We start from the raw sequence: 21,537 nt of genomic DNA on the forward strand, positions 1-21,537 counted from the left end.
AGAGGCGGGGAATCAGATATGGGGAATCGGATGCGGTGAATCAGAGGCGGGGAATCAGAGCTGGGGAATCAGAGGCGGGGAATCAGAGTTGGTGCATCAGAGGTGGGGAATTAGATATGGGGAAACAGAGGCGGGGAATCAGAGGCGGGGAAACAGAGGCGGGGAATCAGATATGGGGAATCAGAGGTGGGGAATCAGAGGCAGGGAATCAGATGTGCGGAATCAGAGATGGGGAATCAGAGGCAGGGAATCAGAATCAGAAGCAGGGAATCAGAGGCCTGGAATCAGATGCTGGGAATAAGAGGCCGGGAATCAGAGGTGGGGAATCAGAGTCCGGGAATCAGAGATTGGGATTAAAAGGCGGGGAATGATATATGGAGAATCAGAGGCGGGGTAACAGAGGTGGGGAATCAGATATGGGGAATCAGAGTTGGGGAATCAAAGGCGGGGAATCAGATATGGGGAAACAGGGGCGGGGAATCAGAGGCGTGGAAACAGAGGCGGGGAATCAGATATGGGGAATCAGAGGTGTGGAATCAGAGGTTCGGAATCAGAGGCAGGGAATCAGAGGCGGGGAAACAGAGGCAGGGAATCAGAGGCGGGGAAACAGAGGCGGGGAATCAGATATGGGGAATCAGAGGTGGGGAATCAGAGGCAGGGAATCAGATGTGCGGAATCAGAGATGGGGAATCAGAGGCAGGGAATCAGAGTTGGTGCATCAGAGGTGGGGAATTAGATATGGGGAAACAGAGTCGGGGAATCAGAGGCGGGGAAACAGAGGCGGGGAATCAGATATGGGGAATCAGAGGTGGGGAATCAGAGGCAGGGAATCAGATGTGCGGATTCAGAGATGGGGAATCAGAGGCAGGGAATCAGAATCAGAAGCAGGGAATCAGAGGCCTGGAATCAGATGCTGGGAATAAGAGGCCGGGAATCAGAGGTGGGGAATCAGAGTCCGGGAATCAGAGATTGGGATTAAAAGGCGGGGAATGATATATGGAGAATCAGAGGCGGGGAAACAGAGGTGGGGAATCAGATATGGGGAATCAGAGTTGGGGAATCAAAGGCGGGGAATCAGATATGGGGAAACAGAGGTGTGGAATCAGAGGTTCGGAATCAGAGGCAGGGAATCAGAGGCGGGGAAACGGAGGCAGGGAATCAGATCTGGGGAATCAGTGGCGGGGAAGTAGAGTTGGGGAATCAGAGGTGGGGAATCAGAGGCGGGGAAACAGAGGCGGGGAATCAAACACGGGGAATCAGAGGTGGGGAATCAGAGGTTGGGAATCAGAGGCAGGGAATCAGAGGCGGGGAATCAGAGGCGGGGAATCAGAGGCAGGGAATCAGATGTGCGGAATCGGAGATGGGGAATCAGATGCAAGAAATCAGAGGCGGGGAATCAGAGGCGGGGAATCAGAGGCCGGGAATCAGATATGGTAAAACAGAGGCGGGGAATCAGAGGCGGGGAAACAGAGGCGGGGAATCAGATATGGGGAATCAGAGGTGGGGAATCAGAGTTTGGGAATCAGAGGCAGGGAATCAGAGGCTTGGAATCAGATGCAGGGAATCAGATGCGGGGAATCAGAGGCGGGGAATCAGAGCTGTGGAATCAGAGGTGGGGAATCAGAGTTGGGGAATCAGAGGCGGGGACTTAGATATTGGGAAACAGAGGCGGGGAATCAGAGGCGGGGAAACAGAGGCGGGGAATCAGAAATGGGGAATCAGAGGTTGGGAATCAGAGGCAGGGGATCAGATGTGCGGAATCAGAGATGGGGAATCAAAGGCAGGGAATCAGAATCAGAAGCAGGGAATCAGAGGCCGGGAATCAGAGGCCGGAATCAGATGCCGGGAATAAGAGGCCGAGAATCAGAGGTGGGGAATCAGAGTCCGGGAATCAGAGATGGGGATTCAGAGGCGGGGAATGAGATATGGGGAATCAGAGGCTGGGAATCAGACGGGGGGAATCAAAGGCGGGGAATCAGAGCTGGGGAATCAGAGGCAGGGAATCAGAGTTGGGGATTCAGAGGCGGGGAATCAGATATGGGGAAACAGAGGCGGGGAATCAGAGGCGGGCAAACAGAGGCGGGGAATTAGATATGGGGAATCAGAGGTGGGGAATCAGAGGTGGTGAATCAGAGATGGGGAATCACAGGCGGGGAATCAGAGGCAGGGAATAGAACGCGGGGAATCAGAGGCAGGGAATCAGAGCTGGGGAATCAGAGGCGGGGAATCATAGTGGGAATCAGAGGCGGGGAATCAGATATGGGGAAACAGAGGCGGGGAATCAGAGGCGGGGAAACAGAGGCGGGGAATCAGATATGGGGAATCGGATGCGGGGAATCAGAGGCGGGGAATCAGAGCTGGGGAATCAGAGGTGGGGAATCAGAGTTGGTGCATCAGAGGTGGGGAATTAGATATGGGGAAACAGAGGCGGGGAATCAGAGGCGGGGAAACTGAGGCGGGGAATCAGATATGGGGAATCAGAGGTGGGGAATCAGAGGCAGGGAATCAGATGTGCGGAATCAGAGATGGGGAATCAGAGGCAGGGAATCAGAATCAGAAGCGGGGAATCAGAGGCCTGGAATCAGATGCTGGGAATAAGAGGCCGGGAATCAGAGGTGGGGAATCAGAGTCCGGGAATCAGAGATTGGGATTAAAAGGCGGGGAATGAGATATGGAGAATCAGAGGCGGGGAATCAGAGGCGGGGATACAGAGGTGGGGAATCAGATATGGGGAATCAGTGGTGGCGAATCAAAGGCGGTGAATCAGAGATGGGGAATCAGAGGCGGGGAATCAGAGGCAGGGAATCAAACACGGGGAATCAGAGGCGGGGAATCAGAGCTGGGGAATCAGAGGCGGGGAATCAGATTTGGGGAATCAGAGGCGGGGAATCAGATATGGGGAAACAGGGGCGGGGAATCAGAGGCGGGGAAACAGAGGCGGGGAATCAGATATGGGGAATCAGAGGTGTGGAATCAGAGGTTGGGAATCAGAGGCAGGGAATCAGAGGCGGGGAATCAGAGGCGGGGAAACAGAGGCAGGGAATCAGATCTGGGGAATCAGTGGCGGGGAAGTAGAGTTGGGGAATCAGAGGCGGGGAATCAGAGGCGGGGAAACAGAGGCGGGGAATCAAACACGGGGAATCAGAGGTGGGGAATCAGAGGTTGGGAATCAGAGGCAGGGAATCAGAGGCGGGGAATCAGAGGCGGGGAATCAGAGGCAGGGAATCAGATGTGCGGAATCGGAGATGGGGAATCAGATGCAAGAAATCAGAGGCGGGGAATCAGAGGCGGGGAATCAGAGGCCGGGAATCAGATATGGTGAAACAGAGGCGGGGAATCAGAGGCGGGGAAACAGAGGCGGGGAATCAGATATGGGGAATCAGAGGTGGGGAATCAGAGTTTGGGAATCAGAGGCATGGAATCAGAGGCTTGGAATCAGATGCAGGGAATCAGATGCGGGGAATCAGAGGCGGGGAATCAGAGCTGTGGAATCAGAGGTGGTGAATCAGAGTTGGGGAATCAGAGGCGGGGACTTAGATATTGGGAAACAGAGGCGGGGAATCAGAGGCGAGGAAACAGAGGCGGGGAATCAGAAATGGGGAATCAGAGGTTGGGAATCAGAGGCAGGGGATCAGATGTGCGGAATCAGAGATGGGGAATCAAAGGCAGGGAATCAGAATCAGAAGCAGGGAATCAGAGGCCGGGAATCAGAGGCCGGAATCAGATGCCGGGAATAAGAGGCCGGGAATCAGAGGTGGGGAATCAGAGTCCGGGAATCAGAGATGGGGATTCAGAGGCGGGGAATGAGATATGGGGAATCAGAGGCGGGGAATCAGAGGCGGGGAAACAGAGGCGGGGAATCAGATATGGGGAATCAAAGGTAGGGAATCAGGGGCGGGGTATCAGTGGCAGGGAATCAGAGGCGGGAAATCAGAGGCCGGGAATCAGAGGCGGTGAATCAGAGGCGGTGAATCAGAGGCAGGGAATCGGATGTGCGGAATCAGAGATGGGGAATCAGAGGTGGGGAATCAGAGGCGGTGAATCAGACATGGGTAATCAGAGGCGGGGAATCAGAGGCAGGAAATCAGACACGGGGAATCAGAGGCGGGGAATTAGAGCTGGGGAATTAGATGCAGGGAATCAGAGTTGGGGATTCAGAGGCGGGGAATCAGATATGGGGAAATAGAGGTGGGGAACCAGAGTTGGGCAAATAGAGGCGGGGAATCCGATATGGGGAAACAGAGGCGGGGATTCAGAGGCGTGGAAACAGAGGCAGGGAATCAGATATGGGGAATCAGAGGTGGGGAATCAGAGGTTGGGAATCAGAGGCAGGGAATCAGAGGCTGGGAATCAGATGCAGGGAATCAGATGCGGGGATCAGAGGCGGGGAATCAGAGCTGGGGAATCAGAGGTGGCGAATCAGAGTTGGGGAATCAGAGGCGGGGACTTAGATATGGGGAAACAGAGGCGGGGAATCAGAGGCGGGAGACAGAGGCGGGGAATCAGATATTGTGAATCAGAGATGGGGAATCAGAGGCAGGGAATCAGAATCAGAAGCGGGGAATCAGAGGCCTGGAATCAGATGCTGGGAATAAGAGGCCGGGAATCAGAGGTGGGGAATCAGAGTCCGGGAATCAGAGATTGGGATTAAAAGGCGGGGAATGAGATATGGAGAATCAGAGGCGGGGAATCAGAGGCGGGGAAACAGAGGTGGGGAATCAGATATGGGGAATCAGAGGTGGCGAATCAAAGGCGGTGAATCAGAGATGGGGAATCAGAGGCAGGGAATCAGAGGCAGGGAATCAAACACGGGGAATCAGAGGCGGGGTATCAGAGCTGGGGAATCAGAGGCGGGGAATCAGAGTTGGGGAATCAAAGGCGGGGAATCAGATATGGGGAAACAGGGGCGGGGAATCAGAGGCGGGGAAACAGAGGCGGGGAATCAGATATGGGGAATCAGTGGCGGGGAAGTAGAGTTGGGGAATCAGAGGCAGGGAATCAGAGGCGGGGAAACAGAGGCGGGGAATCAGAGGCGGGGAATCAGAGGCGGGGAATCAGAGCTGTGGAATCAGAGGTGGGGAATCAGAGTTGGGGAATCAGAGGCGGGGAATCAGAGGCGGGGAATCAGAGGCAGGGAATCAGATGTGCGGAATCGGAGATGGGGAATCAGATGCAAGAAATCAGAGGTGGGGAATCAGAGGCGGGGAAACAGAGGCGGGGAATCAGATATGGGGAATCAGAGGTGGGGAATCAGAGTTTGGGAATCAGAGGCAGGGAATCAGAGGCTTGGAATCAGATGCAGGGAATCAGATGCGGGGAATCAGAGGCGGGGAATCAGAGCTGTGGAATCAGAGGTGGGGAATCAGAGTTGGGGAATCAGAGGCGGGGACTTAGATATTGGGAAACAGAGGCGGGGAATCAGAGGCGGGGAAACAGAGGCGGGGAATCAGAAATGGGGAATCAGAGGTTGGGAATCAGAGGCAGGGGATCAGATGTGCGGAATCAGAGATGGGGAATCAAAGGCAGGGAATCAGAATCAGAAGCAGGGAATCAGAGGCCGGGAATCAGAGGCCGGAATCAGATGCCGGGAATAAGAGGCCGGGAATCAGAGGTGGGGAATCAGAGTCCGGGAATCAGAGATGGGGATTCAGAGGCGGGGAATGAGATATGGGGAATCAGAGGCTGGGAATCAGACGGGGGGAATCAAAGGCGGGGAATCAGAGCTGGGGAATCAGAGGCAGGGAATCAGAGTGGGGGATTCAGAGGCGGGGAATCAGATATGGGGAAACAGAGGCGGGGAATCAGAGGCGGGCAAACAGAGGCGGGGAATTAGATATGGGGAATCAGAGGTGGGGAATCAGAGGTGGTGAATCAGAGATGGGGAATCACAGGCGGGGAATCAGAGGCAGGGAATAGAACGCGGGGAATCAGAGGCAGGGAATCAGAGCTGGGGAATCAGAGGCGGGGAATCATAGTGGGAATCAGAGGCGGGGAATCAGATATGGGGAAACAGAGGCGGGGAATCAGAGGCGGGGAAACAGAGGCGGGGAATCAGATATGGGGAATAGGATGCGGGGAATCAGAGGCGGGGAATCAGAGCTGGGGAATCAGAGGCGGGGAATCAGAGTTGGTGCATCAGAGGTGGGGAATTAGATATGGGGAAACAGAGGCGGGGAATCAGAGGCGGGGAAACAGAGGCGGGGAATCAGATATGGGGAATCAGAGGTGGGGAATCAGAGGCAGGGAATCAGATGTGCGGAATCAGAGATGGGGAATCAGAGGCAGGGAATCAGAATCAGAAGCGGGGAATCAGAGGCCTGGAATCAGATGCTGGGAATAAGAGGCCGGGAATCAGAGGTGGGGAATCAGAGTCCGGGAATCAGAGATTGGGATTAAAAGGCGGGGAATGAGATATGGAGAATCAGAGGCGGGGAATCAGAGGCGGGGAAACAGAGGTGGGGAATCAGATATGGGGAATCAGTGGTGGCGAATCAGAGGCGGGGAATCAGAGGCAGGGAATCAAACACGGGGAATCAGAGGCGGGGAATCAGAGCTGGGGAATCAGAGGCGGGGAATCAGAGTTGGGGAATCAGAGGTGGGGAATCAGATATGGGGAAACAGGGTCGGGGAATCAGAGGCGGGGAAACAGAGGCGGGGAATCAGATATGGGGAATCAGAGGTGTGGAATCAGAGGTTGGGAATCAGAGGCAGGGAATCAGAGGCGGGGAAACAGAGGCAGGGAATCAGATCTGGGGAATCAGTGGCGGGGAAGTAGAGTTGGGGAATCAGAGGCGGGGAATCAGAGGCAGGGAAACAGAGGCGGGGAATCAAACACGGGGAATCAGAGGTGGGGAATCAGAGGTTGGGAATCAGAGGCAGGGAATCAGAGGCGGGGAATCAGAGGCGGGGAATCAGAGGCAGGGAATCAGATGTGCGGAATCGGAGATGGGGAATCAGATGCAAGAAATCAGAGGCGGGGAATCAGAGGCGGGGAATCAGAGGCCGGGAATCAGATATGGTGAAACAGAGGCGGGGAATCAGAGGCGGGGAAACAGAGGCGGGGTATCAGATATGGGGAATCAGAGGTGGGGAATCAGAGTTTGGGAATCAGAGGCATGGAATCAGAGGCTTGGAATCAGATGCAGGGAATCAGATGCGGGGAATCAGAGGCGGGGAATCAGAGCTGTGGAATCAGAGGTGGTGAATCAGAGTTGGGGAATCAGAGGCGGGGACTTAGATATTGGGAAACAGAGGCGGGGAATCAGAGGCGAGGAAACAGAGGCGGGGAATCAGAAATGAGGAATCAGAGGTTGGGAATCAGAGGCAGGGGATCAGATGTGCGGAATCAGAGATGGGGAATCAAAGGCAGGGAATCAGAATCAGAAGCAGGGAATCAGAGGCCGGGAATCAGAGGCCGGAATCAGATGCCGGGAATAAGAGGCCGGGAATCAGAGGTGGGGAATCAGAGTCCGGGAATCAGAGATGGGGATTCAGAGGCGGGGAATGAGATATGGGGAATCAGAGGCGGGGAATCAGAGGCGGGGAAACAGAGGCGGGGAATCAGATATGGGGAATCAAAGGTAGGGAATCAGGGGCGGGGTATCAGTGGCAGGGAATCAGAGGCGGGAAATCAGAGGCCGGGAATCAGAGGCGGTGAATCAGAGGCGGTGAATCAGAGGCAGGGAATCGGATGTGCGGAATCAGAGATGGGGAATCAGAGGTGGGGAATCAGAGGCGGTGAATCAGACATGGGTAATCAGAGGCGGGGAATCAGAGGCAGGAAATCAGACACGGGGAATCAGAGGCGGGGAATTAGAGCTGGGGAATTAGATGCAGGGAATCAGAGTTGGGGATTCAGAGGCGGGGAATCAGATATGGGGAAATAGAGGTGGGGAACCAGAGTTGGGCAAATAGAGGCGGGGAATCCGATATGGGGAAACAGAGGCGGGGATTCAGAGGCGTGGAAACAGAGGCGGGGAATCAGATATGGGGAATCAGAGGTGGGGAATCAGAGGTTGGGAATCAGAGGCAGGGAATCAGAGGCTGGGAATCAGATGCAGGGAATCAGATGTGCGGAATCAGAGATGGGGAATCAGAGGCAGGGAATCAGAATCAGAAGCGGGGAATCAGAGGCCTGGAATCAGATGCTGGGAATAAGAGGCCGGGAATCAGAGGTGGGGAATCAGAGTCCGGGAATCAGAGATTGGGATTAAAAGGCGGGGAATGAGATATGGAGAATCAGAGGCGGGGAATCAGAGGCGGGGAAACAGAGGTGGGGAAACAGATATGGGGAATCAGTGGTGGCGAATCAAAGGCGGTGAATCAGAGATGGGGAATCAGAGGCGGTGAATCAGAGGCAGGGAATCAAACACGGGGAATCAGAGGCGGGGAATCAGAGCTGGGGAATCAGAGGCGGGGAATCAGAGTTGGGGAATCAGAGGCGGGGAATCAGATATGGGGAAACAGGGGCGGGGAATCAGAGGCGGGGAAACAGAGGCGGGGAATCAGATATGGGGAATCAGAGGTGTGGAATCAGAGGTTGGGAATCAGAGGCAGGGAATCAGAGGCGGGGAAACAGAGGCGGGGAATCAAACACGGGGAATCAGAGGTGGGGAATCAGAGGTTGGGAATCAGAGGCAGGGAATCAGAGGCGGGGAATCAGAGGCGGGGAATCAGAGGCAGGGAATCAGATGTGCGGAATCGGAGATGGGGAATCAGATGCAAGAAATCAGAGGCGGGGAATCAGAGGCGGGGAATCAGAGGCCGGGAATCAGATATGGTGAAACAGAGGCGGGGAATCAGAGGCGGGGAAACAGAGGCGGGGAATCAGATATGGGGAATCAGAGGTGGGGAATCAGAGTTTGGGAATCAGAGGCATGGAATCAGAGGCTTGGAATCAGATGCAGGGAATCAGATGCGGGGAATCAGAGGCGGGGAATCAGAGCTGTGGAATCAGAGGTAGTGAATCAGAGTTGGGGAATCAGAGGCGGGGACTTAGATATTGGGAAACAGAGGCGGGGAATCAGAGGCGAGGAAACAGAGGCGGGGAATCAGAAATGGGGAATCAGAGGTTGGGAATCAGAGGCAGGGGATCAGATGTGCGGAATCAGAGATGGGGAATCAAAGGCAGGGAATCAGAATCAGAAGCAGGGAATCAGAGGCCGGGGATCAGAGGCCAGAATCAGATGCCGGGAATAAGAGGCCGGGAATCAGAGGTGGGGAATCAGAGTCCGGGAATCAGAGATGGGGATTCAGAGGCGGGGAATGAGATATGGGGAATCAGAGGCGGGGAATCAGAGGCGGGGAATCAGAGGCGGGGAATCAGATATGGGGAATCAAAGGTAGGGAATCAGGGGCGGGGTATCAGTGGCAGGGAATCAGAGGCGGGAAATCAGAGGCCGGGAATCAGAGGCGGTGAATCAGAGGCGGTGAATCAGAGGCAGGGAATCGGATGTGCGGAATCAGAGATGGGGAATCAGAGGTGGGGAATCAGAGGCGGTGAATCAGACATGGGTAATTAGAGGCGGGGAATCAGAGGCAGGAAATCAGACACGGGGAATCAGAGGCGGGGAATTAGAGCTGGGGAATTAGATGCAGGGAATCAGAGTTGGGGATTCAGAGGCGGGGAATCAGATATGGGGAAATAGAGGTGGGGAACCAGAGTTGGGCAAATAGAGGCGGGGAATCCGATATGGGGAAACAGAGGCGGGGATTCAGAGGCGTGGAAACAGAGGCGGGGAATCAGATATGGGGAATCAGAGGTGGGGAATCAGAGGTTGGGAATCAGAGGCAGGGAATCAGAGGCTGGGAATCAGATGCAGGGAATCAGATGCGGGGATCAGAGGCGGGGAATCAGAGCTGGGGAATCAGAGGTGGGGAATCAGAGTTGGGGAATCAGAGGCGGGGACTTAGATATGGGGATACAGAGGCGGGGAATAGAGGCGGGAAACAGATGCGGGGAATCAGATATTGTGAATCAGAGGTGGGGAATCAGAGGCAGGGAATCAGATGTGCGGAATCAGAGATGGGGAATCAGAGGCAGGGAATCAGAATCAGAAGCAGGGAATAAGACGCGGGGAATCAGAGGCGGGGAATCAGAGCTGGGGAAGCAGAGGCAGTGCATCAGAGGCAGGGAATCAGAGGCTGGGAATCAGATGCAGGGAATCAGATGCGGGGATCAGAGGCGGGGAATCAGAGCTGGGGAATCAGAGGTGGGGAATCAGAGTTGGGGAATCAGAGGCGGGGACTTAGATATGGGGAAACAGAGGAGGGGAATCAGAGGCGGGAAACAGAGGCGGGGAATCAGATATTGTGAATCAGAGGTGGGGAATCAGAGGCAGGGAATCAGATGTGCGGAATCAGAGATGGGGAATCAGAGGCAGGGAATCAGAATCAGAAGCAGGGAATAAGACGCGGGGAATCAGAGGCGGGGAATCAGAGCTGGGGAAGCAGAGGCAGTGAATCAGAGGCTGGGATTCAGAGGCAGGGAATCGGATGTGCGGAATCAGAGATGGGGAATCAGAGGTGGGGAATCAGAGGCGGTGAATCAGACATGGGTAATCAGAGGCGGGGAATCAGAGGCAGGAAATCAGACACGGGGAATCAGAGGCGGGGAATCAGAGCTGGGAAATTAGAGGCAGGGAATCAGAGTTGGGGATTCAGAGGCGGGGAATCAGATATGGGGAAACAGAGGCGGGGAATCAGAGGCGGGGACTTAGATATGGGGAATCAGAGCGGGGAATCAGATATGGGGAAACAGGGGCGGGGAATCAGAGGCGGGGAAACAGAGGCGGGGAATCAGATATGGGGAATCAGAGGTGTGGAATCAGATGTTGGGAATCAGAGGCAGGGAAACAGAGGCGGGGAAACAGAGGCGGGGAATCAGATATGGGGAATCAAAGGTAGGGAATCAGGGGCGGGGTATCAGTGGCAGGGAATCAGAGGCGGGAAATCAGAGGCCGGGAATCAGAGGCGGTGAATCAGAGGCGGTGAATCAGAGGCAGGGAATCGGATGTGCGGAATCAGAGATGGGGAATCAGAGGTGGGGAATCAGAGGCGGTGAATCATACATGGGTAATCAGAGGCGGGGAATCAGAGGCAGGAAATCAGACACGGGGAATCAGAGGCGGGGAATTAGAGCTGGGGAATTAGATGCAGGGAATCAGAGTTGGGGATTCAGAGGCGGGGAATCAGATATGGGGAAATAGAGGTGGGGAACCAGAGTTGGGCAAATAGAGGCGGGGAATCCGATATGGGGAAACAGAGGCGGGGATTCAGAGGCGTGGAAACAGAGGCGGGGAATCAGATATGGGGAATCAGAGGTGGGGAATCAGAGGTTGGGAATCAGAGGCAGGGAATCAGAGGCTGGGAATCAGATGCAGGGAATCTGATGTGCGGAATCAGAGATGGGGAATCAGAGGCAGGGAATCAGAATCAGAAGCGGGGAATCAGAGGCCTGGAATCAGATGCTGGGAATAAGAGGCCGGGAATCAGAGGTGGGGAATCAGAGTCCGGGAATCAGAGATTGGGATTAAAAGGCGGGGAATGAGATATGGAGAATCAGAGGCGGGGAATCAGAGGCGGGGAAACAGAGGTGGGGAAACAGATATGGGGAATCAGTGGTGGCGAACCAAAGGCGGTGAATCAGAGATGGGGAATCAGAGGCGGGGAATCAGAGGCAGGGAATCAAACACGGGGAATCAGAGGCGGGGAATCAGAGCTGGGGAATCAGAGGCGGGGAATCAGAGTTGGGGAATCAGAGGCGGGGAATCAGATATGGGGAAACAGGGGCGGGGAATCAGAGGCGGGGAAACAGAGGCGGGGAATCAGATATGGGGAATCAGAGGTGTGGAATCAGAGGTTGGGAATCAGAGGCAGGGAATCAGAGGCGGGGAAACAGAGGCAGGGAATCAGATCTGGGGAATCAGTGTCGGGGAAGTAGAGTTGGGGAATCAGAGGCGGGGAATCAGAGGCGGGGAAACAGAGGCGGGGAATCAAACACGGGGAATCAGAGGTGGGGAATCAGAGGTTGGGAATCAGAGGCAGGGAATCAGAGGCGGGGAATCAGAGGCGGGGAATCAGAGGCAGGGAATCAGATGTGCGGAATCGGAGATGGGAAATCAGATGCAAGAAATCAGAGGCGGGGAATCAGAGGCGGGGAATCAGAGGCCGGGAATCAGATATGGTGAAACAGAGGCGGGGAATCAGAGGCGGGGAAACAGAGGCGGGGAATCAGATATGGGGAATCAGAGGTGGGGAATCAGAGTTTGGGAATCAGAGGCATGGAATCAGAGGCTTGGAATCAGATGCAGGGAATCAGATGCGGGGAATCAGAGGCGGGGAATCAGAGCTGTGGAATCAGAGGTGGTGAATCAGAGTTGGGGAATCAGAGGCGGGGACTTAGATATTGGGAAACAGAGGCGGGGAATCAGAGGCGAGGAAACAGAGGCGGGGAATCAGAAATGGGGAATCAGAGGTTGGGAATCAGAGGCAGGGGATCAGATGTGCGGAATCAGAGATGGGGAATCAAAGGCAGGGAATCAGAATCAGAAGCAGGGAATCAGAGGCCGGGAATCAGAGGCCGGAATCAGATGCCGGGAATAAGAGGCCGGGAATCAGAGGTGGGGAATCAGAGTCCGGGAATCAGAGATGGGGATTCAGAGGCGGGGAATGAGATATGGGGAATCAGAGGCGGGGAATCAGAGGCGGGGAATCAGAGGCGGGGAATCAGATATGGGGAATCAAAGGTAGGGAATCAGGGGCGGGGTATCAGTGGCAGGGAATCAGAGGTGGGAAATCAGAGGCCGGGAATCAGAGGCGGTGAATCAGAGGCGGTGAATCAGAGGCAGGGAATCGGATGTGCGGAATCAGAGATGGGGAATCAGAGGTGGGGAATCAGAGGCGGTGAATCAGACATGGGTAATCAGAGGCGGGGAATCAGAGGCAGGAAATCAGACACGGGGAATCAGAGGCGGGGAATTAGAGCTGGGGAATTAGATGCAGGGAATCAGAGTTGGGGATTCAGAGGCGGGGAATCAGATATGGGGAAATAGAGGTGGGGATCCAGAGTTGGGCAAATAGAGGCGGGGAATCCGATATGGGGAAACAGAGGCGGGGATTCAGAGGCGTGGAAACAGAGGCGGGGAATCAGATATGGGGAATCAGAGGTGGGGAATCAGAGGTTGGGAATCAGAGGCAGGGAATCAGAGGCTGGGAATCAGATGCAGGGAATCAGATGCGGGGATCAGAGGCGGGGAATCAGAGCTGGGGAATCAGAGGTGGGGAATCAGAGTTGGGGAATCAGAGGCGGGGACTTAGATATGGGGAAACAGAGGCGAGGAATAGAGGCGGGAAACAGAGGCGGGGAATCAGATATTGTGAATCAGAGGTGGGGAATCAGAGGCAGGGAATCAGATGTGCGGAATCAGAGATGGGGAATCAGAGGCAGGGAATCAGAATCAGAAGCAGGGAATAAGACGCGGGGAATCAGAGGCGGGGAATCAGAGCTGGGGAAGCAGAGGCAGTGAATCAGAGGCAGGGAATCAGAGGCTGGGAATCAGATGCAGGGAATCAGATGCGGGGATCTGAGGCGGGGAATCAGAGCTGGGGAATCAGAGGTGGGGAATCAGAGTTGGGGAATCAGAGGCGGGGACTTAGATATGGGGAAACAGAGGCGGGGAATCAGAGGCGGTAAACAGAGGCGGGGAATCAGATATTGTGAATCAGAGGTGGGGAATCAGAGGCAGGGAATCAGATGTGCGGAATCAGAGATGGGGAATCAGAGGCAGGGAATCAGAATCAGAAGCAGGGAATAAGACGCGGGGAATCAGAGGCGGGGAATCAGAGCTGGGGAAGCAGAGGCAGTGAATCAGAGGCTGGGATTCAGAGGCAGGGAATCGGATGTGCGGAATCAGAGATGGGGAATCAGAGGTGGGGAATCAGAGGCGGTGAATCAGACATGAGTAATCAGAGGCGGGGAATCAGAGGCAGGAAATCAGACACGGGGAATCAGAGGCGGGGAATCAGAGCTGGGAAATTAGAGGCAGGGAATCAGAGTTGGGGATTCAGAGGCGGGGAATCAGATATGGGGAAACAGAGGCGGGGAATCAGAGGCGGGGACTTAGATATGGGGAATCAGAGGCGGGGAATCAGATATGGGGAAACAGGGGCGGGGAATCAGAGGCGGGGAAACAGAGGCGGGGAATCAGATATGGGGAATCAGAGGTGTGGAATCAGATGTTGGGAATCAGAGGCAGGGAAACAGAGGCGGGGAAACAGAGGCGGGGAATCAGATATGGGGAATCAGAGGTGGCGAATCAAAGGCGGTGAAACAGAGATGGGGAATCAGGGCAGGGAATCAGAGGCAGGGAAACAAACACGGGGAATCAGAGCTGGGGAATCAGAGGCGGGGAATTAGAGTTGGGGAATCAGAGGAGGGGAATCAGAGGCGGGGAAACGGAGGCGGAGGATCAGATATGGGGAATCAGAGGTGGGGAATCAGAGGTTGGGAATCAGAGGCAGGGAATCAGAGGCGGGGAATCAGAGGCAGGGAATCAGAGGCAGGGAATCAGATGTGCGGAATCGGAGATGGGGAATCAGAGGCAGGGAATCAGAGGCGGGGAATCAGAGGTGGGGAATCAGAGGCCGGGAATCAGATATGGGGAAACAGAGGCGGGGAATCAGAGGCGGGGAAACAGAGGCGGGGAATCAGATATGGGGAATCAGAGGTGGGGAATCAGAGGTTGGGAATCAGAGGCAGGTAATCAGAGGCTTGGAATCAGATGCAGGGAATCAGATGCGGGGAATCAGAGGCGGGGAATCAGAGCTGGGGAATCAGAGGTGGGGAATCAGAGTTGGGGAATCAGAGGCGGGGACTTAGATATTGAGAAACAGAGGCGGGGAATCAGAGGCGGGGAAACAGAGGCGGGGAATCAGATATGGGGAATCAGAGGTGGGGAATCAGAGGCAGGGAATCAGATGTACGGAATCAGAGATGGGGAATCAGAGGCAGGGAATCAGAATCAGAAGCAGGGAATCAGAGGCCGGGAATCAGAGGCCGGAATCAGATGCCGGGAATAAGAGGCCGGGAATCAGAGGTGGGGAATCAGAGTCCGGGAATCAGAGATGGGGATTCAGAGGCGGGGAATGAGATATGGGGAATCAGAGGCGGGGAATCAGAGGCGGGGAAACAGAGGCGGGGAATCAGATATGGGGAATCAGAGGTGGGGAATCTGGGGCGGGGTATCAGTGGCAGGGAATCAGAGGCGGGAATTCAGAGGCCGGGAATCAGAGGCGGTGAATCAGAGGCGGGGAATCAGAGGCAGGGAATCGGATGTGCGGATTCAGAGATGGGGAATCAGAGGTGGGGAATCAGAGGCGGTGAATCAGACATGGGTAATCAGAGGCGGGGAATCAGAGGACGGAAATCAGACACTGGGAATCAGAGGCGGGGAATCAGAGCTGGGGAATTAGATGCAGGGAATCAGAGTTGGGGATTCAGAGGCGGGGAATCAGATATGGGGAAACAGAGGTGGGGAATCAGAGGTGGGCAAATAGATGCGGGGAATCTGATATGGGGAAACAGAGGCGGGGAATCAGAGGCGTGGAAACAGATGCGGGGAATCAGATATGGGGAATCAGAGGTGGGGAATCAGAGGTTGGGAATCAGAGGCAGGGAATCAGAGGCTGGGAATCAGATGCAGGGAATCAGATGCGGGTATCAGAGGCGGGGAATCAGAGCTGGGGAATCAGAGGTGGGGAATCAGAGTTGGGGAATCAGAGGCGGGGACTTAGATATGAGGAAACAGAGGCGGGGAATCAGAGGCGGGGAAACAGAGGCAGGGAATCAGATATGGGGAATCATAGGTGGGGAATCAGAGGCAGGGAATCAGATGTGCGGAATCAGAGATGGGGTATCAGAGGCAGGGAATCAGAATCAGAAGCAGGGAATAAGACGCGGGGAATCAGAGGCGGGGAATCAGAGCTGGGGAAGCAGAGGCAGTGAATCAGAGGCGGGGAATCAGAGGCAGGGAATCGGATGTGCGGAATCAGAGATGGGGAATCAGAGGTGGGGAATCAGAGGCGGTGAATCAGACATGGGTAATCAGGGGCGGGGAATCAGAGGCAGGAAATCAGACACGGGGAATCAGAGGCGGGAAATCAGAGCTGGGAAATTAGAGGCAGGGAATCAGAGTTGGGGATTCAGAGGCGGGGAATCAGATATGGGGAAACAGAGGCGGGGAATCAGAGGCGGGAAAATAGAGGCGGGGAATCAGATATGGGGAAACAGAGGCGGGGAATCAGAGGCGGGGAAACAGAGGCGGGGAATCAGATATGGGGAATCAGAGGTGGGGAATCAGAGGTTGGGAATCAGAGGCAGGGAATCAGAGGCTGGGAATCAGATGCAGGGAATCAGATGCGGGGAATTAGAGGCGGGGAATCAGAGCTGGAGTATCAGAGGTGGGGAATCAAAGTTGGGGAATCAGAGGCGGGGACTTAGATATGGGGAATCAGATATGGGGAAACAGGGGCGGGGAATCAGAGGCGGGGAAACAGAGGCGGGGAATCAGATATGGGCAATCAGAGGTGTGGAATCAGAGGTTGGGAATCAGAGGCAGGGAATCAGAGGCGGGGAAACAGAGGCGGGGAATCAGATATGGGGAATCAGAGGTGGCGAATCAAAGGCGGTGAAGCAGAGATGGGGAATCAGGGCAGGGAATCAGAGGCAGGGAATCAAACACGGGGAATCAGAGCTGGGGAATCAGAGGCGGGGAATTAGAGTTGTGGAATCAGAGGAGGGGAATCAGAGGCGGGGAAACAGAGGCGGGGAATCAGATATGGGGAATCAGAGGTGGGGAATCAGAGGTTGGGAATCAGAGGCATGGAATCAGAGGCGGGGAATCAGAGGCCGGGAATCAGATATGGGGAAACAGAGGCGGGGAATCAGAGGCCGGGTATCAGAGGCGGGGAATCAGAGGCCGGGAATCAGATATGGGGAAACAGAGGCGGGGAATCAGAGGTGGGGAAACAGAGGCGGGGAATCAGATATGGGGAATGAGAGGTGGGGAATCAGAGGTTGGGAATCAGAGGCAGGGAATCAGAGGCTTGGAATCAGATGCAGGGAATCAGATGCGGGGAATCAGAGGCGGGGAATCAGAGCTGGGGAATCAGAGGTGGGGAATCAGATTTGGGGAATCAGAGGCGGGGACTTAGATATTGGGAAACAGAGGCGGGGAATCAGAGGCGGGGAAACAGAGGCGGGGAATCAGATATGGGGATTCAGAGGTGGCGAATCAAAGGCGGTGAATCAGAGATGGGGAATCAGAGGCCGGGAATCAGAGGCAGGGAATCAAACACGTGGAATCAGAGGCGGGGAATCAGAGCTGGGGAATCAGAGGCGGGGAATCAGAGTTGGAGAATCAGAGGCGGGGAATCAGACGCAGGGAATCAATATGGGAAATCAGAGGTGGGGAATCAGAGGTTGGGAATCAGAAGAAGGGAATCAGAGGCGAGGAATCAGAGCTGGGGAATCAGAGGCGGGGAATCAGAATTGGGGAATCAGAGATGGGGAATCAGAGATTGGGAATCAGAGGCGGGGAATCAGACGCGGGGAATCAGAGGTGGTGAATCAGAGATGTGGAATCAGAGGCGGGGAATCGGAGGAAGGGAATCAGACGCGGGGAATCAGAGGCGGGGAATCATAGCTGGCGAATCAGAGGCGGGGAATCAGAGGTGGGGAATCAGAGGCGGGGAATCAGATATTGGGAATCAGAGGTGGGGAATCAGAGGCGGGGTAACAGAGGCGGGGAATCAGATATGTGGAATCAGAGGTGGGGAATCAGAGGTTGTAAATCAGAGATGGGGAATCAGAGGCGGGGAATCAGAGGCCGGTAATCAGACGCGGGGAATCAGAGGCGGGGATTCAGAGCTGGGGAATCAGAGGCGGGGAATCAGAGTTGGGGAATCAGAGGCGGGGAATCAGATATTGGGAATCAGAGGCGGGGAGTCAGAGGCGGGGAAACAGAGGCGAGAAATCAGATATGGGGAATCAGAGGTGGGGAATCAGGGGCGCAGTATCAGTGGCAGGGAATCAGAGGCGGGAAATCAGAGGCCGGGAATCAGAGGCGGTGAATCAGAGGCGGGGAATCAGAGGCAGGGAATCGGATGTGCGGAATCAGAGATGGGGAATCAGAGGTGGGGAATCAGAGGCGGTGAATCAGACATGGGTAATCAGAGGCGGGGAATCAGAGGCAGGAAATCAGACACGGGAAATCAGAGGCGGGGAATCAGAGCTGGGGAATTAGATGCAGGGAATTAGAGTCGGGGATTCAGAGGCGGTGAATCAGATCTGGGGAAACAGAGGTGGGGAATCAGAGGCGGGCAAGTAGAGGTGGGGTATCAGATATGGGGAAACAGTGGCGGGGAATCAGAGGCGGGGAAACAGAGGCGGGGAATCAGATATGGGGAATCAGAGGTGGGGAATCAGAGCTGGGGAATCAGAGGTGGGGAATCAGAGTTGGGGTATCAGAGGCGGGGTGTTAGATATGTGGAAACAGAGGCGGGGAATCAGAGTCGGGGAAACAGAGGCGGGGAATCAGATATGGGGAATCAGAGGTGGGGAATCAGAGGCAGGGAATCAGATGTGCGGAATCAGTGATGGGGAATCAGAGGCAGGGAATCAGAATCAGAAGCAGGGAATAAGACGCGGGGAATCAGAGGTGGGGAATCAGAGGCGGGCAAATAGAGGCGGGGAATCAGATATGGGGAAACAGAGGCGGGGAATCAGAGGCGGGGAAACAGACATGGGTAATCAGAGGCGGGGAATCAGAGGCAGAAATTCAGACACGGGGAATCAGAGGCGGGGAATCAGAGCTGGGAAATTAGAGGCAGGGAATCAGAGTTGGGGATTCAGAGGCGGGGAATCAGATATGGGGAAACAGAGGCGGGGAATCAGAGGCGGGCAAATAGAGGCGGGGAATCAGATATGGGGAAACAGAGGCGGGGAATCAGAGGCGGGGAAACAGAGGCGGGGAATTAGATATGGGGAATCAGAGGTGGGGAATCAGAGGTTGGGAATCAGAGGCAGGGAATCAGAGGCTGGGAATCAGATGCAGGGAATCAGATGCGGTGAATCAGAGCTGGGGAATTAGAGGTGGGGAATCAAAGTTGGGGAATCAGAGGCGGGGACTTAGATATGGGGAATCAGATATGGGGAAACAGGGGCGGGGAATCAGAGGCGGGGAAACAGAGGCGGGGAATCAGATATGGGCAATCAGAGGTGTGGAATCAGAGGTTGGGAATCAGAGGCAGGGAATCAGAGGCGGGGAAACAGAGGCGGGGAATCAGATATGGGGAATCAGAGGTGGCGAATCAAAGGCGGTGAAGCAGAGATGGGGAATCAGGGCAGGGAATCAGAGGCAGGGAATCAAACACGGGGAATCAGAGCTGGGGAATCAGAGGCGGGGAATTAGAGTTGTGGAATCAGAGGAGGGGAATCAGAGGCGGGGAAACAGAGGCGGGGAATCAGATATGGGGAATCAGAGGTGGGGAATCAGAGGTTGGGAATCAGAGGCATGGAATCAGAGGCGGGGAATCAGAGGCCGGGAATCAGATATGGGGAAACAGAGGCGGGGAATCAGAGGCCGGGTATCAGAGGCGGGGAATCAGAGGCCGGGAATCAGATATGGGGAAACAGAGGCGGGGAATCAGAGGTGGGGAAACAGAGGCGGGGAATCAGATATGGGGAATGAGAGGTGGGGAATCAGAGGTTGGGAATCAGAGGCAGGGAATCAGAGGCTTGGAATCAGATGCAGGGAATCAGATGCGGGGAATCAGAGGCGGGGAATCAGAGCTGGGGAATCAGAGGTGGGGAATCAGATTTGGGGAATCAGAGGCGGGGACTTAGATATTGGGAAACAGAGGCGGGGAATCAGAGGCGGGGAAACAGAGGCGGGGAATCAGATATGGGGATTCAGAGGTGGCGAATCAAAGGCGGTGAATCAGAGATGGGGAATCAGAGGCCGGGAATCAGAGGCAGGGAATCAAACACGTGGAATCAGAGGCGGGGAATCAGAGCTGGGGAATCAGAGGCAGGGAATCAGAGTTGGAGAATCAGAGGCGGGGAATCAGACGCAGGGAATCAATATGGGAAATCAGAGGTGGGGAATCAGAGGTTGGGAATCAGAAGAAGGGAATCAGAGGCGAGGAATCAGAGCTGGGGAATCAGAGGCGGGGAATCAGAATTGGGGAATCAGAGATGGGGAATCAGAGATGGGGAATCAGAGGCGGGGAATCAGACGCGGGGAATCAGAGGTGGTGAATCAGAGATGTGGAATCAGAGGCGGGGAATCGGAGGAAGGGAATCAGACGCGGGGAATCAGAGGCGGGGAATCATAGCTGGCGAATCAGAGGCGGGGAATCAGAGGTGGGGAATCAGAGGCGGGGAATCAGATATTGGGAATCAGAGGTGGGGAATCAGAGGCGGGGTAACAGAGGCGGGGAATCAGATATGTGGAATCAGAGGTGGGGAATCAGATGTTGTAAATCAGAGATGGGGAATCAGAGGCGGGGAATCAGAGGCCGGTAATCAGACGCGGGGAATCAGAGGCGGGGATTCAGAGCTGGGGAATCAGAGGCGGGGAATCAGAGTTGGGGAATCAGAGGCGGGGAATCAGATATGGGGAATCAGAGGCGGGGAGTCAGAGGCGGGGAAACAGAGGCGAGAAATCAGATATGGGGAATCAGAGGTGGGGAATCAGGGGCGCAGTATCAGTGGCAGGGAATCAGAGGCGGGAAATCAGAGGCCGGGAATAAGAGGCGGTGAATCAGAGGCGGGGAATCAGAGGCAGGGAATCGGATGTGCGGAATCAGAGATGGGGAATCAGAGGTGGGGAATCAGAGGCGGTGAATCAGACATGGGTAATCAGAGGCGGGGAATCAGAGGCAGGAAATCAGACACGGGAAATCAGAGGCGGGGAATCAGAGCTGGGGAATTAGATGCAGGGAATTAGAGTCGGGGATTCAGAGGCGGTGAATCAGATCTGGGGAAACAGAGGTGGGGAATCAGAGGCGGGCAAGTAGAGGTGGGGAATCAGATATGGGGAAACAGTGGCGGGGAATCAGAGGCGGGGAAACAGAGGCGGGGAATCAGATATGGGGAATCAGAGGTGGGGAATCAGAGCTGGGGAATCAGAGGTGGGGAATCAGAGTTGGGGAATCAGAGGCGGGGTGTTAGATATGTGGAAACAGAGGCGGGGAATCAGAGTCGGGGAAACAGAGGCGGGGAATCAGATATGGGGAATCAGAGGTGGGGAATCAGAGGCAGGGAAACAGATGTGCGGAATCAGTGATGGGGAATCAGAGGCAGGGAATCAGAATCAGAAGCAGGGAATAAGACGCGGGGAATCAGAGGTGGGGAATCAGAGGCGGGCAAATAGAGGCGGGGAATCAGATATGGGGAAACAGAGGCGGGGAATCAGAGGCGGGGAAACAGACATGGGTAATCAGAGGCGGGGAATCAGAGGCAGAAATTCAGACACG

Source organism: Narcine bancroftii, chromosome 2 (genome assembly GCF_036971445.1).
Source record: "Narcine bancroftii isolate sNarBan1 chromosome 2, sNarBan1.hap1, whole genome shotgun sequence".
In the NCBI taxonomy this organism is placed as follows: Eukaryota; Metazoa; Chordata; class Chondrichthyes; order Torpediniformes; family Narcinidae; genus Narcine; species Narcine bancroftii.